Here is a 12,883-nt window from a genome sequence, read left to right as displayed (position 1 = left end):
ATGCCCGTTCATCCTGAACTACTGATAGATGACTCTTTGGTTTTAAGAATTTGCCGCAACAAGAACACTGTTTTTTCGGCATAATAAGTGGTAATTAAAACTAGATTCGCAAGTAATTATTTCACCTGAAAAAATAAAGAGAATCTGAGACTGATGTACAGAATTATTAAATAATAAGGATTTAAAAAAAAAGTGTAGCCTCTCATGCCTATGAAGTACCTGTGCAAAAAACCTACAATCGCTATAAAACTAGTCGATACTGATAAAATAAAACTACAATAAAATAATCTGGAACAGATGTATGTACGCAGTAATATCACATATAGTGGATAAGAACTCTAACGGGTCGAAACGAGCTGAAAGCATCGGCAACAAACGCGAATACCATGTGGAGGGGGAAAACAGTTGAACGTAGCGAAACGGCAGTCGCACATGAACGGTAGCGTTTTGGTTCCTATTCCACTGACTTTGGTTGATTTTAATCTCACTCCTCTTTGCCCAAGGGCGTCAAAGTGGCTAAGACCGGCAGTAAATATTTCTTAAGAAAAATAACTTAAAAATAATAAATTAATAACAATAAATTAATACCTTAAAATAATACGCTCGGTTTTTCATAAAGTATAAAAATAAGCCCTATTTTGAAGGCTAAGTACCTCGAGAAAAATGATGGCTTTAACATACGAGTATGTTGTAACGCATATACGTGCGCAGTTTTTGGCCAAGTATGATCTTGCGTGAGCAATACTAGCAATGTGAAACTTAGCATGATTTGAATGAAAGTGCGAAAACCCATGTAAAATACGAACATAAAAATGACTATATCTTGAAATCAGATCACTCTAAGGAAAAATCCTTTTAAGGAGTTATGAGACCTAGTTAGATGAATAAAATAAAACATGTTTAAAGCCAATCTGTAGATGGCCCAAAAACCAGCCTTATTGACCCTCCTCCTTTACCGTTAGGAAGTGCTATATTTTAGATGATTTCTAATCATTCAAATAATAAAAACATGACTTCAGTTAACTTTGCACAGTTAGTACAATTTATCTATAATCATTTCAATAATGAAAACATAAGACATACCAATTTTTAAATTGAAGAAAAAATTGAAAGTTACTTTTCGTAACTTTCATATCAAACGTTTGAAACCGAAGAGCATGAAACAATTATTGGATAATGAAATTTAGCAATTCATCACGGCGAATTCACATTTTTTCATGATTTCTTGATACGATTTAAAAAGTATGTTCTGGAAACATAATTTTTTCAAACAAATTATATTTGTTTAAACAATGAACAAATTTTGAATATATTTTTGTATAAACTGTACAGTCTGAAAAATAATTGGACGTGTTATATTGTATTTCCTTGTTCTTTACGTTTTCGAAAAAAAGTGCTAGAGCAAATAAATATTGTTTACAAAAATAGAGATATGGTAAAAATTAGAATGAATTTATCAAAATTATGTAATTATTCAAGAAAAAGTAGTTCAGGATAAGAATTTGAGAAAAATTGAACATCTCTGGCTCAATTTTTAGAAATTGTGTAAATAGACAAGAAAGCCGAAAGCTCAATGGCACCTGGGTGAGGTGTCTAGAACGGTGACTCTGGGATAATGGGCGACCTCTCAGAGAACGCAGCCTTATCCTTGCATGCGGGGCTCTACAAGGATGGACGAACCCCTTTCCCTAGCTTCTCGTGGGAACAGCAATGACAACACCAAGCATAGTTGTAGTAAGTGCGGTTCAAAACAACAGAACGCGCAGGGCTCCCGACAATGGATCGGCCAACAATGCCGACCAATCTAGAGCTGGGGGAGCCAATGAAAATGGATTCAATGCACGGCTGCATGCTCTGTGGTGCGAGAAACACCCGGAGCTATAGCACTTTTCGCAGCAACGTCTGCGAAACCATGCTTACCTACTCCGTAAAAGGGGCTATGTAAGCACAACGCCTACTCTACCGCAGCTAGAATAAGCCGGCAACAAAGAAAGATAGGCGACACTAAGATCAACCGCGGGAAGGCATCCAATAGATGAAGAGTGATACTTCACGACCCGGAGAAACATCAACACTAAGGTTTCTCTCAAGCCTAAAGATCTGGCTGAAATGGATGACGAGCTTCGTGGACTTTTTTCCGGTGAATCCGACCTCTGGGCTATCAAGTATTGTGTGTATAATGTAGCGAGAGCTTTGGCCGATGCGAACCCTAAATCAAAACCAACGGTTGATCATAAGACCAAAAGACGAATGCATCAACTTGCCATAAAGATAGGCTGGGCAAGACAGTACGCGTCCCGTATTCAGTCAAAGCTGTCAAAGCTGCTGACCATCAGGCAGCATATTGTTGAAAGAATATGGATACTATCTGACGCTAAGAGAAGTCCAGAGCAGAGGGAGAAGTGGGTCAGAGAAAATCAACAGTTTCTCTCTGACCCATCTTGACTCTTTCAAGACCCTCCAGTTACTGTCGAACACCCGCCCAAATCAGAGGTAGTCGAAGCATTTTGGATAGAAGTCTACGAAGTGCAGCATAGACTGGACGAAGACTCAGAAAATATAAATAGCTTCAAAGAGCTGTTTGATGCCCTCATAACAGCTGATGAAGAATGCCCAACCATAACTACTGATGAGGTGAAAAAAGTATTAAGAGAGATGAAGAACACCATGAGCCCACTCGTCTTTTGCCTTACATAATTGCCACTATCTCTAGCCCTTCGCCATTCCGACGGGTACTTGTGCGGCAAACCTGCAGATCGAAAGTACAAGGTCACTCATGTATTTTACATGGACGATCTTAAGATCTATGCTAAAAACAGAGAGCAACTGCATCTAGCTCTGGGGATTGTCGAACGATATAGTAAGGAAATTTGAATGGGATTTGGGCTAGACAAATGCGCCAAGATTTATAGGAAGCGAGGAAAACTTAATGGCATCCCTGAAGATCCTGAGCTCGTTGATAGAAGCGCCATACGACACCTTTGCGTTGGAGAGATTTATAGATACCTGGGCATGCCACAGAGCCGCATTTAGGATGTGACATCTATAAAGGATACCCTCCGAAGCAGATACAAACGTCCCATCCGACAGATTTGGTCTTCCTAGCTGTCGGCGAGGAACAAAGTATCTGCAACGAACATGCTTGCCGTCCCGATACTACTCTATTCATTTGGAGTAGTTCCATGGACGAAGAACGAGCTCAGATCCCTTGATATTGGGACAAGAAAGGTTATGCACATGAACGAAAGCATGCATCTTAAGTCTTCCGTTCCTCGACTGTACATCTCACGCCGTCAAGGGGGTCGCGGAATATTGAGTCTTGAATGTCTTCACAACAGGATTATTCTGAGTACAGCACATAGAGTTCCAAATGGAAGAGATATTTTTCGTTATTTTTTTGGCATTTTTTACCAAAACAAGTTTTTTTTGCTCTATTAGTTTTCGAGAAAACAAGGTGGCGCTAGCTTGACGGCATCTCAGTGGCACCCTCTGCAAAAATCATTAAATTAAAAAAAGTGATTGGCTTAGCTTTTTTGCTATTTTTTCTTGCTTTACAATGGGCTATTAATCCCTTTTGTAAAATCGGCCCTTATTTAAAAAATCTACCTCCTGTAAGGAACAAAAATATGAAAAAAATGACTAGGCTAGATTTTTTATATATTTTTTTGGTTTCCAACGTGATATGAAATACTTTTATAAAATCAACACTTATTTTAAAAAGCAACCCTCAATGCTGCGAAAACGTATTTCGAGTAAAGAAACAATCAAGATGGAAAACACTTATGAAATATGAACACGGTATTTTTAAAGCATAGCTGAGAAGCAAAATTATTGTTCATCCTTGATCGTCACAAAAACAAGCCCCGTATTTGTATCCGAATACAAACCTAGCAGACTGATGCAAAAAATTGTATACCTTAACTGTTGGCCCGTTTGTCCTCTTGATTTTTGTGCATTTTCATTATTCTCAAATATCATATCAATCGCTTTTGTAAAATTAACCCTTATATAAAAAAATACCCTGTAATGAAAACACGTATTGAGAAAAGTCAATATCTACATAGATGGAACTTACTTATAAGATAGGAGCATGGTACTCATAAGCGTAATTATTTCTTACCCCTAATTGTTGCATAATAAACGCCGTAATGAATATTATTTTTCAGTCTATGTATGTATATTCAAAAAATATAATTAACGTTTTTCTATGTACCTTTTAATGACTTTAATCACTTTCCAGCGCATCAATTAGGTCTATCAAGCTAGTACCTCTACAAAAAAAATTCCCAAATTTTTTTCGATCAAGCCAGCACCTCCAATGTTTAAAAATTAAAAGACAAAAATCCAACACGTCAGAATTTCGGGCTTTTTTTGGGCTCTTGACGCAATAACAACCAATTTCCAAATACCACCCCTACTGAAAAATATCCCCTATATAAAAACTCCAATTCGGAAAAAACAAAAAACACCAGAATTTCGGCTTATCTTGGATTACCGAATGCACCAAAAACTGCAAAAACTACCCCCATTTTCAAAAAACCACCTCCTTGTGAAAAATGAAATATGCAAACACACAAAATGCACCAAATTTTGGGCTTGTTTTGGGGTCTCGAATGCACCAAATAAAAATTCAGAAAAAACATCACTACGTACAAAAGCACGAACCCATTAATAAATTCTTAAATCTCGATATTGGCATTTTTGAAGAGCCCAAAAATCAGAGACTCTATTGACACTAGAAAATTATCAAAAATATTATTTTTTGACAGTCATATATACGTGGTAGAAAGGGGTTGATTTTAGACGTCATTAAAATTTTACACTGACACAGGAAAATTTTCAGAATGATTATTTTTTGACAAAGTCATATGTACGTGGTAGAAATGGGTGGACTTTAAACTTTAAGTGCTGGGGCCCAGAAATTGGAGTGGGTATTTTTGAACAGCCCTAAAACCAGAGACTCCATTGACAATGGAAAATTCTTTAAAAGATTATTTTTTTCGAATTTCATATTTACGTGGTAGAGAGGAGTTTTATTTTCGACGATGAGGTTGTTAACAAGGAGCTTTTTTTTAAAGATAAGCGTTAGAGCCTACAATCGGTGCTGGTATTTTCAAAGAGCCCTAAAATTTGGAGATTCCACGCGGAGAGAAATTTCAAGTGCCTTCACGTCACTACTTCTTGATTTTATTACGCATTGGCGCAAAACTAAGATCTCGGAACCCTTGCTTTTAAAGCATAGGTCTCAAAGTTTCAAGCGTTCGGCCACGCCCCTTTTCACTCATGTCTTGAATTCTATGCTTTTAGAACATACAGTCTGAGAGTTTAAATCATGTGAAAGTTTTTGCTCTAAAATCACGTGCTTCTGTGAATTAATCTATTGAAATTTCTCTCCGTGTACTAACGCTGTAAAATTTAAAAAAACTATTTCTACAATGTAGATATCATGTCTACGTAGTAATATCTAAGTAATATCTAATCATATCTAATTATACCTATGATTTTTGGGCTCCTCGAAAATACCTTTTCTTACTTTTAGACTCCAACTCTTATTATCTTAAATCAACCCTTCTCTACCACGTAGATGTGAATTTGTCACAGAATAATCTTTTTGAAAAATTGCCAGTGTCAATAGAATCTATGATTTTTTGGCTCCTCAAAAATACCTCTCCGATTTTAGGACTCAAATACCTAATCTCTAAATAAACCCCTCCCTACCACGTAGATTTAAAATTGAAAAAAATAATCTTTTTGAGTATTTTCAAGTGTCAATGAAGTCTCTGATTTTTGGGCTCCTCGAAAATACCCACTCCGATTTTTTGGCTTCAACCCCTCACGCCTAAAATCAACTCCTCTCTACCACGTAGATATGACTTTGTCCTAAAATAATCTTTTTGAGAATTTTCTAGTGCCAATGGACTCTTCGATTTTTGGGCTCTTAAAAAATGCCAATTTCGAGTTTACAGTGTTTCCTATTGAATTGTTGTTTTTGTATATAGCGGTGGTTTTTCTGAATCTTTATTTGGTGCATTCGAGAGCCCAAAATAAGCCCCAAATCTTGTGCATTTTTTGTTTTGCAGATTTTATTTATGGCAAGAAGGTTCTGACGTGTTACATTTTATTAAATTTTAATTTTTATATAGTGGAGGTGCTGGTTTGATTAGCACCTCCACTGGAAATCTGGATTTATGTAAAAAGTAGTAGACCCCAAAAATCGACAATACAGTCCAAAAAGTCCCAAAAAAACCCAAAATTCTGATACAAAGTAATTTGGGAATTTCTTTTGTAGAGGTGCCAGCTTTATATACCTAATTGTTGCACTGGAAGTTAATTAAAGGAATTAAAAGGTTCATTGAAAAGGTCAATTATATTTTTTTAATTTACGCACATAGACTGGATAATAACAATAATTACGGTAATTAATTTGACAAAATCGATTGATATGGCATTGGAGAATAATGAAAGAGCACAAAAATCAAGAGGACAAATGTCCCAACAGTTAATGTATACAATTTTTGGCATCAGCCTGCAGGTTTGTATTTGAATACAAATACGGGCCTTGTTTTTGTGGCGATTAGGAGTGAACAATAATTTTGCTCCTGAGTTATACTTTAAAAATACCGTTTTCATATTTTATAAGTTTATTAAGTTTTTTAAAATAAGGGTTGATTTCACAAAAGTGTTTCATATCATGTTGAAAAGCAAAGGAATAGCAGAATAATCTAGCCTCGTGATTTTTTAAATACTTTTTGCATTACAGGGAGCAGTTTTAAAAAAAATAAGGTTCGATTTTGAAAAAGTGATCCATAGCCCATAATAAACAAAAAACTATAAAAAAATCTAACCTAGTCATTTTTTTTTTAATTTAATGATTTTTTAATGATTTTTGTAAAGGGGGCCGCTGAGTTGCCAGCAAGCTAGCGCTGCCCTGTTTTCCTGAAAACTAATAAAGCAAAGCAAAATTTTTCTGTTAAAAAATAGCGAAAAAATAGCAAAAAAAACATGCATTATATGAAATTTGGTTTTTCGTTAGTGTAACCGTTTAGTTGTCTGACCTGTCATTTCATACACTAGTTCCAAGAGTCTAACCGTTACCGCTTTTTCTATTGTACCATGTATGCAACTGTTAGTCAGTAATCAAAGCGCGATATACTCAGCGTCTTGTCCCTGATACAAAAGAAAACTTTGAAAACAAAATTTTCTACTTAAAGAATCAATTGACTGCAAATAATCCTCTAAAGTAAATGACTGATTATCTATTGCAGATTGTAGACAAAAAAAATGCAATGCAATTGTATCGATTAACAACAATTATTTAAAAGTCAACGTAGACTATTTTGTTTAGGAAGCAGATTTAAACAATAATTTAATTCAATTAAATAATTTATCACCCTTTATTGAAATTAATTATTCAAGAGTTTTAATTTGTCCAAAAAATTCATTATCGACAATTGGTATCTTTCAAATCTAATATCAGAAAAAATTATTGACTTTAACGTCATAAAGTCAGAGATTCCATCTGAAATTACAGGTATAGTAGGTAGATAATTTTAAAAATAATTTAAGTTATCTATTCCTGAGTTTCCTAATAAACAGAGAAAATTTTGCCGCAAAGTTAAATAACTTTTATATATCTTTATATATCATAAAATACCTGATAAGTTTAATCAAACCCAATTTGCTAGCGATATCAATCGCACCCTTAGTGAATCAATTATGACGTATATGGGCGAGTGTTTCGGCATACAACAAGAAGTTGCAAGCTATCCTCAGTTATGATGGCAAGAACATATTACATGAATATTACATGACCATATTGCATGAAATCTCAACTGTTCGAATGAATCGAGAGGAGAATGTTAGCGAATTCTTCGATAGGGTTATTCTCTTAACATCAGGAGCTCAGGCAGTTCTTGATGATAAATATCCTAATGTTGAACAACTATTAGCTCCCCTTAATGGTTGTGCCCTTGAAGCTTTCAAGTGCGCATTGCCTGATTGAATATCTGGGATGTCAGAAGCAAGAAACTCTGATACTTTAGACGCAGTCCTGAAAGTCGCAGTTGAGTATGAGGCAAGGCATCACTAGAACCCTCCATACACCGTAACCTCTTATCGCGAATCAAGGTATTTGCAACCTATTCATTCAGGATAAAGAGACACTAGTCCCAGTCCTCATGTTCGTTTTGTAACCACTCCAGACTCGTATAAAAGCTCCGAATCAAAGCATTACCCCTCTAGAGTAATAAAGCGTTCTTATTTACCTGGAGGATATAACTACCAAAATAAGTATTCTCCGCCCTGTCAATATCCTTATATGCCTTATCACCCTGATCCTTACTTTTCTAATGTGCTTATGCAAGGTAATGGATATCCTAATCCAAATTCTAACTTAGTTCTAATCCCTCTTATGGAGGATCAGACACTCCACCTCGTTCGCAATTTCCTGTCTCTACTAACAAGGAAACTTTAAACAACAATTCTGCTCGCCAGACCAGACCAAGGACGAGCGTCAGAATTTGAATGGCACAAGACAAATCCTCCACACCAACCTCAATCGAGAATCCCCAGTAGTGGAATTTTTATCAGCAGGCTTCACACAAGATAATGCTAAATTTCTGTTTGCCACTGAGACCGATGTCAACATAATTAAATTAAATTCATTAGATGGTCATCTACTAGTCACAGAAAGTAATTCTATAGATATCACAGGTATAACGATCGATAAAATCTAAACTATAGGTATATTAAAATTAACCTTGCAAGAAACCAAAATCTTGTTTCATGTACTTTCTGCAGATTTACCTATCAGTACAGATGGCATCTTTGGACGCGAATTCCTTCTTCAGGAAAAAGCGGAAATATCGTTTTAATACAACACCATAGTAATGCATTCGAGACCTACTAAACCCATTCATTTCATTGACCGTGAGTCACATACCGCAAAATATCAAATTTTAGATTAGAAAGCACCAGGATTAGGAAAATTAAGCATTTAAGCAAGATCACGACAAGTCATCCCATTAAAAATAGCTAATAACGAAGTAAAAGAGGCCTATTTACAACTAATTAAACGGAAAGAAGAGTTGTGATGGGAGAAGCTGTAGTGTCATACTCACAAGGACATTGTCATATATATGCTCTAAACACTACAGAAGCTGACATATAAGTAAAAATTTACCCTCAAGAACTCATTCCCTTCAAATATTATCAACTTCCAAGTAATGGATTCGAAGAACGGTCAGCTGGCCAAAATTATACACCCCCGGATGATAGGGTACACGAAATTTTAGACATTTTAAATTAGAACTTCTAACTAAAGAAGAAAAAAATCACGTGATTGGCTTTCGAATATCAAAAAAAAAGACTATTGAAAATGCTTACCCTTTCCCGAGTATTGCAAAAATTCTATGGATCAATCAGGGAAAGCTCAATATTTTACTGTCTTTGATTAAGCCAGTGGGGTTTATCAAATCGAATTAAATTCAGAAAATAGATCCAAAACGGCCTTCTTATTTCTCAATGGACATTAAGAATGTATTAGAATGCCTATAGGATTAAAAAATTCGCCGGCCACTTTCCACCGACTAATGGATCAAGTACTTTTAGGACTACAATGAAGTGAATTTTATGTCTATCTCTATAATATACTAATTTATGCCGAGACTCTGGAAGAACATGGAAAGAAAGTAAAGCGCCTTGTTAACAAGTTGAAAGAAGCAAATCTTTCAATTCAACCAGAGAAGAGTATTTTTTGTTCAAAAAAATCGCCTACTTAGGTCATATCATGAGCAGTGAGGAAGTGAAACCCGATCCCAGAAAAATTGAAGCCGTACACAAATTTCCTAATTCCAAAAATCCATGAAACGTAAAACAATGTTTAGGTCTCGCTGGATATTATAGAAGATGTATAAAAGATTTCGCAACAAAAACAAAATCATTAACTAACTTTTATAAAAAGGGAAACCGCGTATGTGGGGCCTTGAGGAACAAGAAAGTTTCAACAAGCTGACAGAAGCTTTATGCGAAAGACCTACATTAAAGTACCCTGATTTCCAAAAAACTTTTACCATAACAATTAAAGCATCAGGAAAGCGAGACAATGGTCGTGGGGCCTAGAGCGTAGGATTAAGACCCACTCCGTCGGCTTGCGGGTTCGATTCCCGCCTCGAACTCTGGAAGAGTCTCGGCGGCCCATGTATTGAAAACTAGCCTAGCAAGGGAGTTGTTCATCTCCGGGAGTAATGGGACCGGTACCTCTAGAGAAAAAGGTTTTCTCTAAATACTTAAAGCTGTTGCTCTTGGTGGTTCGGAACTCACCTTAAACTGTAGGTACCCTCCCATAACCAAGTAAGTATGTGGGGAGTGTGTAAAGGAATAGAGAAGAAGGTGCAAGAAAAATGTAAGCCGTTACGGGACACATTAGAAGCTTCCATTCCAAGTAAGACTAACGCATCAGGATAGGCAATCGAAGCCGTATTAAGCCAAGAAAAAGAAGGAATATATCTTCCTATTTTCTATTATTATCACATATTGAACAATGCTGAATGTAATTATTCTACCACCGAAAAAGAAACCACTCAGAAACCTTGCAGCCTATTGAAGAATTGAAACCAGATAGTGAAAATGAATTCGTACAAAGAATAAACTTAGTCTTCAACTGGGCCACAAATGAACTTCAGGAACTCAAAGAAAACACGATTGAGAGCGGAAATTCCACAGATGAAAACAACCAAGCTAAAGCCCCAATACGCACAGCACCACTTAAAGCCGAAGTTAGCAAAAGTGTAACTTTTGAGCCTTAACCGTCCACTACTCCAGATAGTTTTGAAACTTTCCTCCCCTCAACTTGTGGATTGCCACAAGCATTATCACCACCGTTCCAGCACACAACAGAAAATTCCAAAATTTTAGCAACAGTAACCAAAAATTATCAACCACGAGAAGTAGAAATACGTGAAACAAAAATAATCAGTAATTCGATTACCGAGCCTACTATAGTAGTAACAGAGGCTGACGAAGCAGGCGCAGTTATCATTATCATACAACCAGAATTAGAAAATGAACATATTCCGTTTCTTAGTATGATTGTAACCCCGAAAATTCAGAGTTGCCGAGAAAACTTAACATATCTCAGAGGCAATTATGTGCATTTTCTTTCTGAAGACTGTGAGTTCGCTAAATCAATAGGGCATCTACTAATAGACATTAACGCTATCGATCCTGTAGAAATTAAAGAGCAACGTCACAAGTTAGGACAGGCGCTATTGATCCCTCGAGGACGTTATACGATGTATGCTGTCATTATCACAGAAAAACATTTTGGCCATTTGAGAAAGGAAAATTTAAAAATCGGACTTCAATATTTGCATGCAGCCCTAGCAAGAGAGAATGTAAGCTCTTTTAGAATTTAAAGTCCAGGAGATCTAACGGACAAGAGGTGAAATGACCGATATTCTAAGAGAAATTTTCGAAGATAGCGGTATTGAAATTATGATATTCCATAGCGCGGTGTGGATACCTCCAGAAAAAAATGAAACTCAAATAATAATCGAAAACCATATGAAGAAAATAAGAGGACATAAAGGTGTTAACAAAACTTGTGGAAGAATCAGAGAAAGATTGATGTGGCCCGGAATAAAAGAACAAGTGACTGAATTCGTACGAAAATGTAATGCTTGTCAAGAACCAAAAATTGTTGGAGCAAGAACTCACGAGCCCATGGTTATCACAGATGCACCTATTGAAACCTTCGATAAAGTATCACTCGACACTGTCGGAACATTACCGACAATACCTGTTGGAAATCGCCTCATCCTCACAATGCAAGACAATTTTTCGAAATATTGTATTGCAGTACCCATACCAGATATAACAGCGACAACAATAGCTTACCACCTAGCTAAGCATTTAATTTCGGAATATGGTGCACCTAAAGCTGTACCAACTGATCGAGGGATTGCTTTCATAGGAAGACTACTAAAAAAATGATCAAAGATTTCGCAATTAAGCGAATAACCACGTCAGGCCCATTTACCAGGATACTTCCGGGATGCATCATACAGTACAAGATTCATACCTAAAAAGAAAATTCCGGATTATTTTACGAGAAGCTGGAATCTATACAATTGACCCAAGGTTATTGGAGAATAGTAATATTTTTGTACATTGGGAAATTTTCTCAACATTTTAATACCAAGGAAATCAAAAAGAAAATAAATAGAGAACACCTCACAAATTCCGGCATATTTCAATTAGGCAATGGCTGTATTGTAAGTAACACGGACATTATTTTGACAGGAATAACTATAAGCATGAACAACGAAGAATGCATATATAACCCAGATATTTCACTAAATATAACAAACATATCATTGGTGATATTTGAAGCATAACAATATCATAGTAAACAGAGAATTCATATGATAATTGGATCAATATTTGGAATAATGGTAATAATAACAATAATAATTATATATAAAAACAGAAAAACCATTAGGAAAACTTGAAAGAAATGAAAAAAAATCCAAATCACAATACAACTATCAAAATGTGGAAGAGAGGGAGCCCCTGCCAAGGGTCAACAACCAAGAAACACAATGCAGCAATGTAATAACGGCAGAGGTGTCACAGGCGCGCATTCCGAAAACCAGTATCCGAATAGCAAAACTTTTCCATTCACATGAAATGAAACCAGTATGGTGAATACAAACTCCACTATTCATTGAGGACGATGAACAACTTTAAGAAGGGAGGAGACAACAGGGTACCTTATTTTTTCTTCAATTTTTAATCATAAGAGCTACTAGACTATCGTCAGACATGACAATAATCATAGTGGACGACTACAAAGAAGTAAAACACTATCGAAAATTACAGGTTC

General features: G+C 36.0%; 1 protein-coding gene across 7 annotated transcripts in view; it reads right to left on the bottom strand.

Annotated features, from left to right (window-relative positions):
• The window catches only part of LOC117172747 (zinc transporter 1), a 491,563-nt gene that overhangs the window by 291,789 nt on the left and 186,891 nt on the right, over positions 1 to 12,883 (bottom strand). The gene's annotated exons all lie outside the window — the stretch shown is intronic.

Source organism: Belonocnema kinseyi, chromosome 5 (genome assembly GCF_010883055.1).
Source record: "Belonocnema kinseyi isolate 2016_QV_RU_SX_M_011 chromosome 5, B_treatae_v1, whole genome shotgun sequence".
Lineage (NCBI taxonomy): Eukaryota > Metazoa > Arthropoda > Insecta > Hymenoptera > Cynipidae > Belonocnema > Belonocnema kinseyi.
This window is presented reverse-complemented; position numbering and strand designations above follow the sequence as displayed.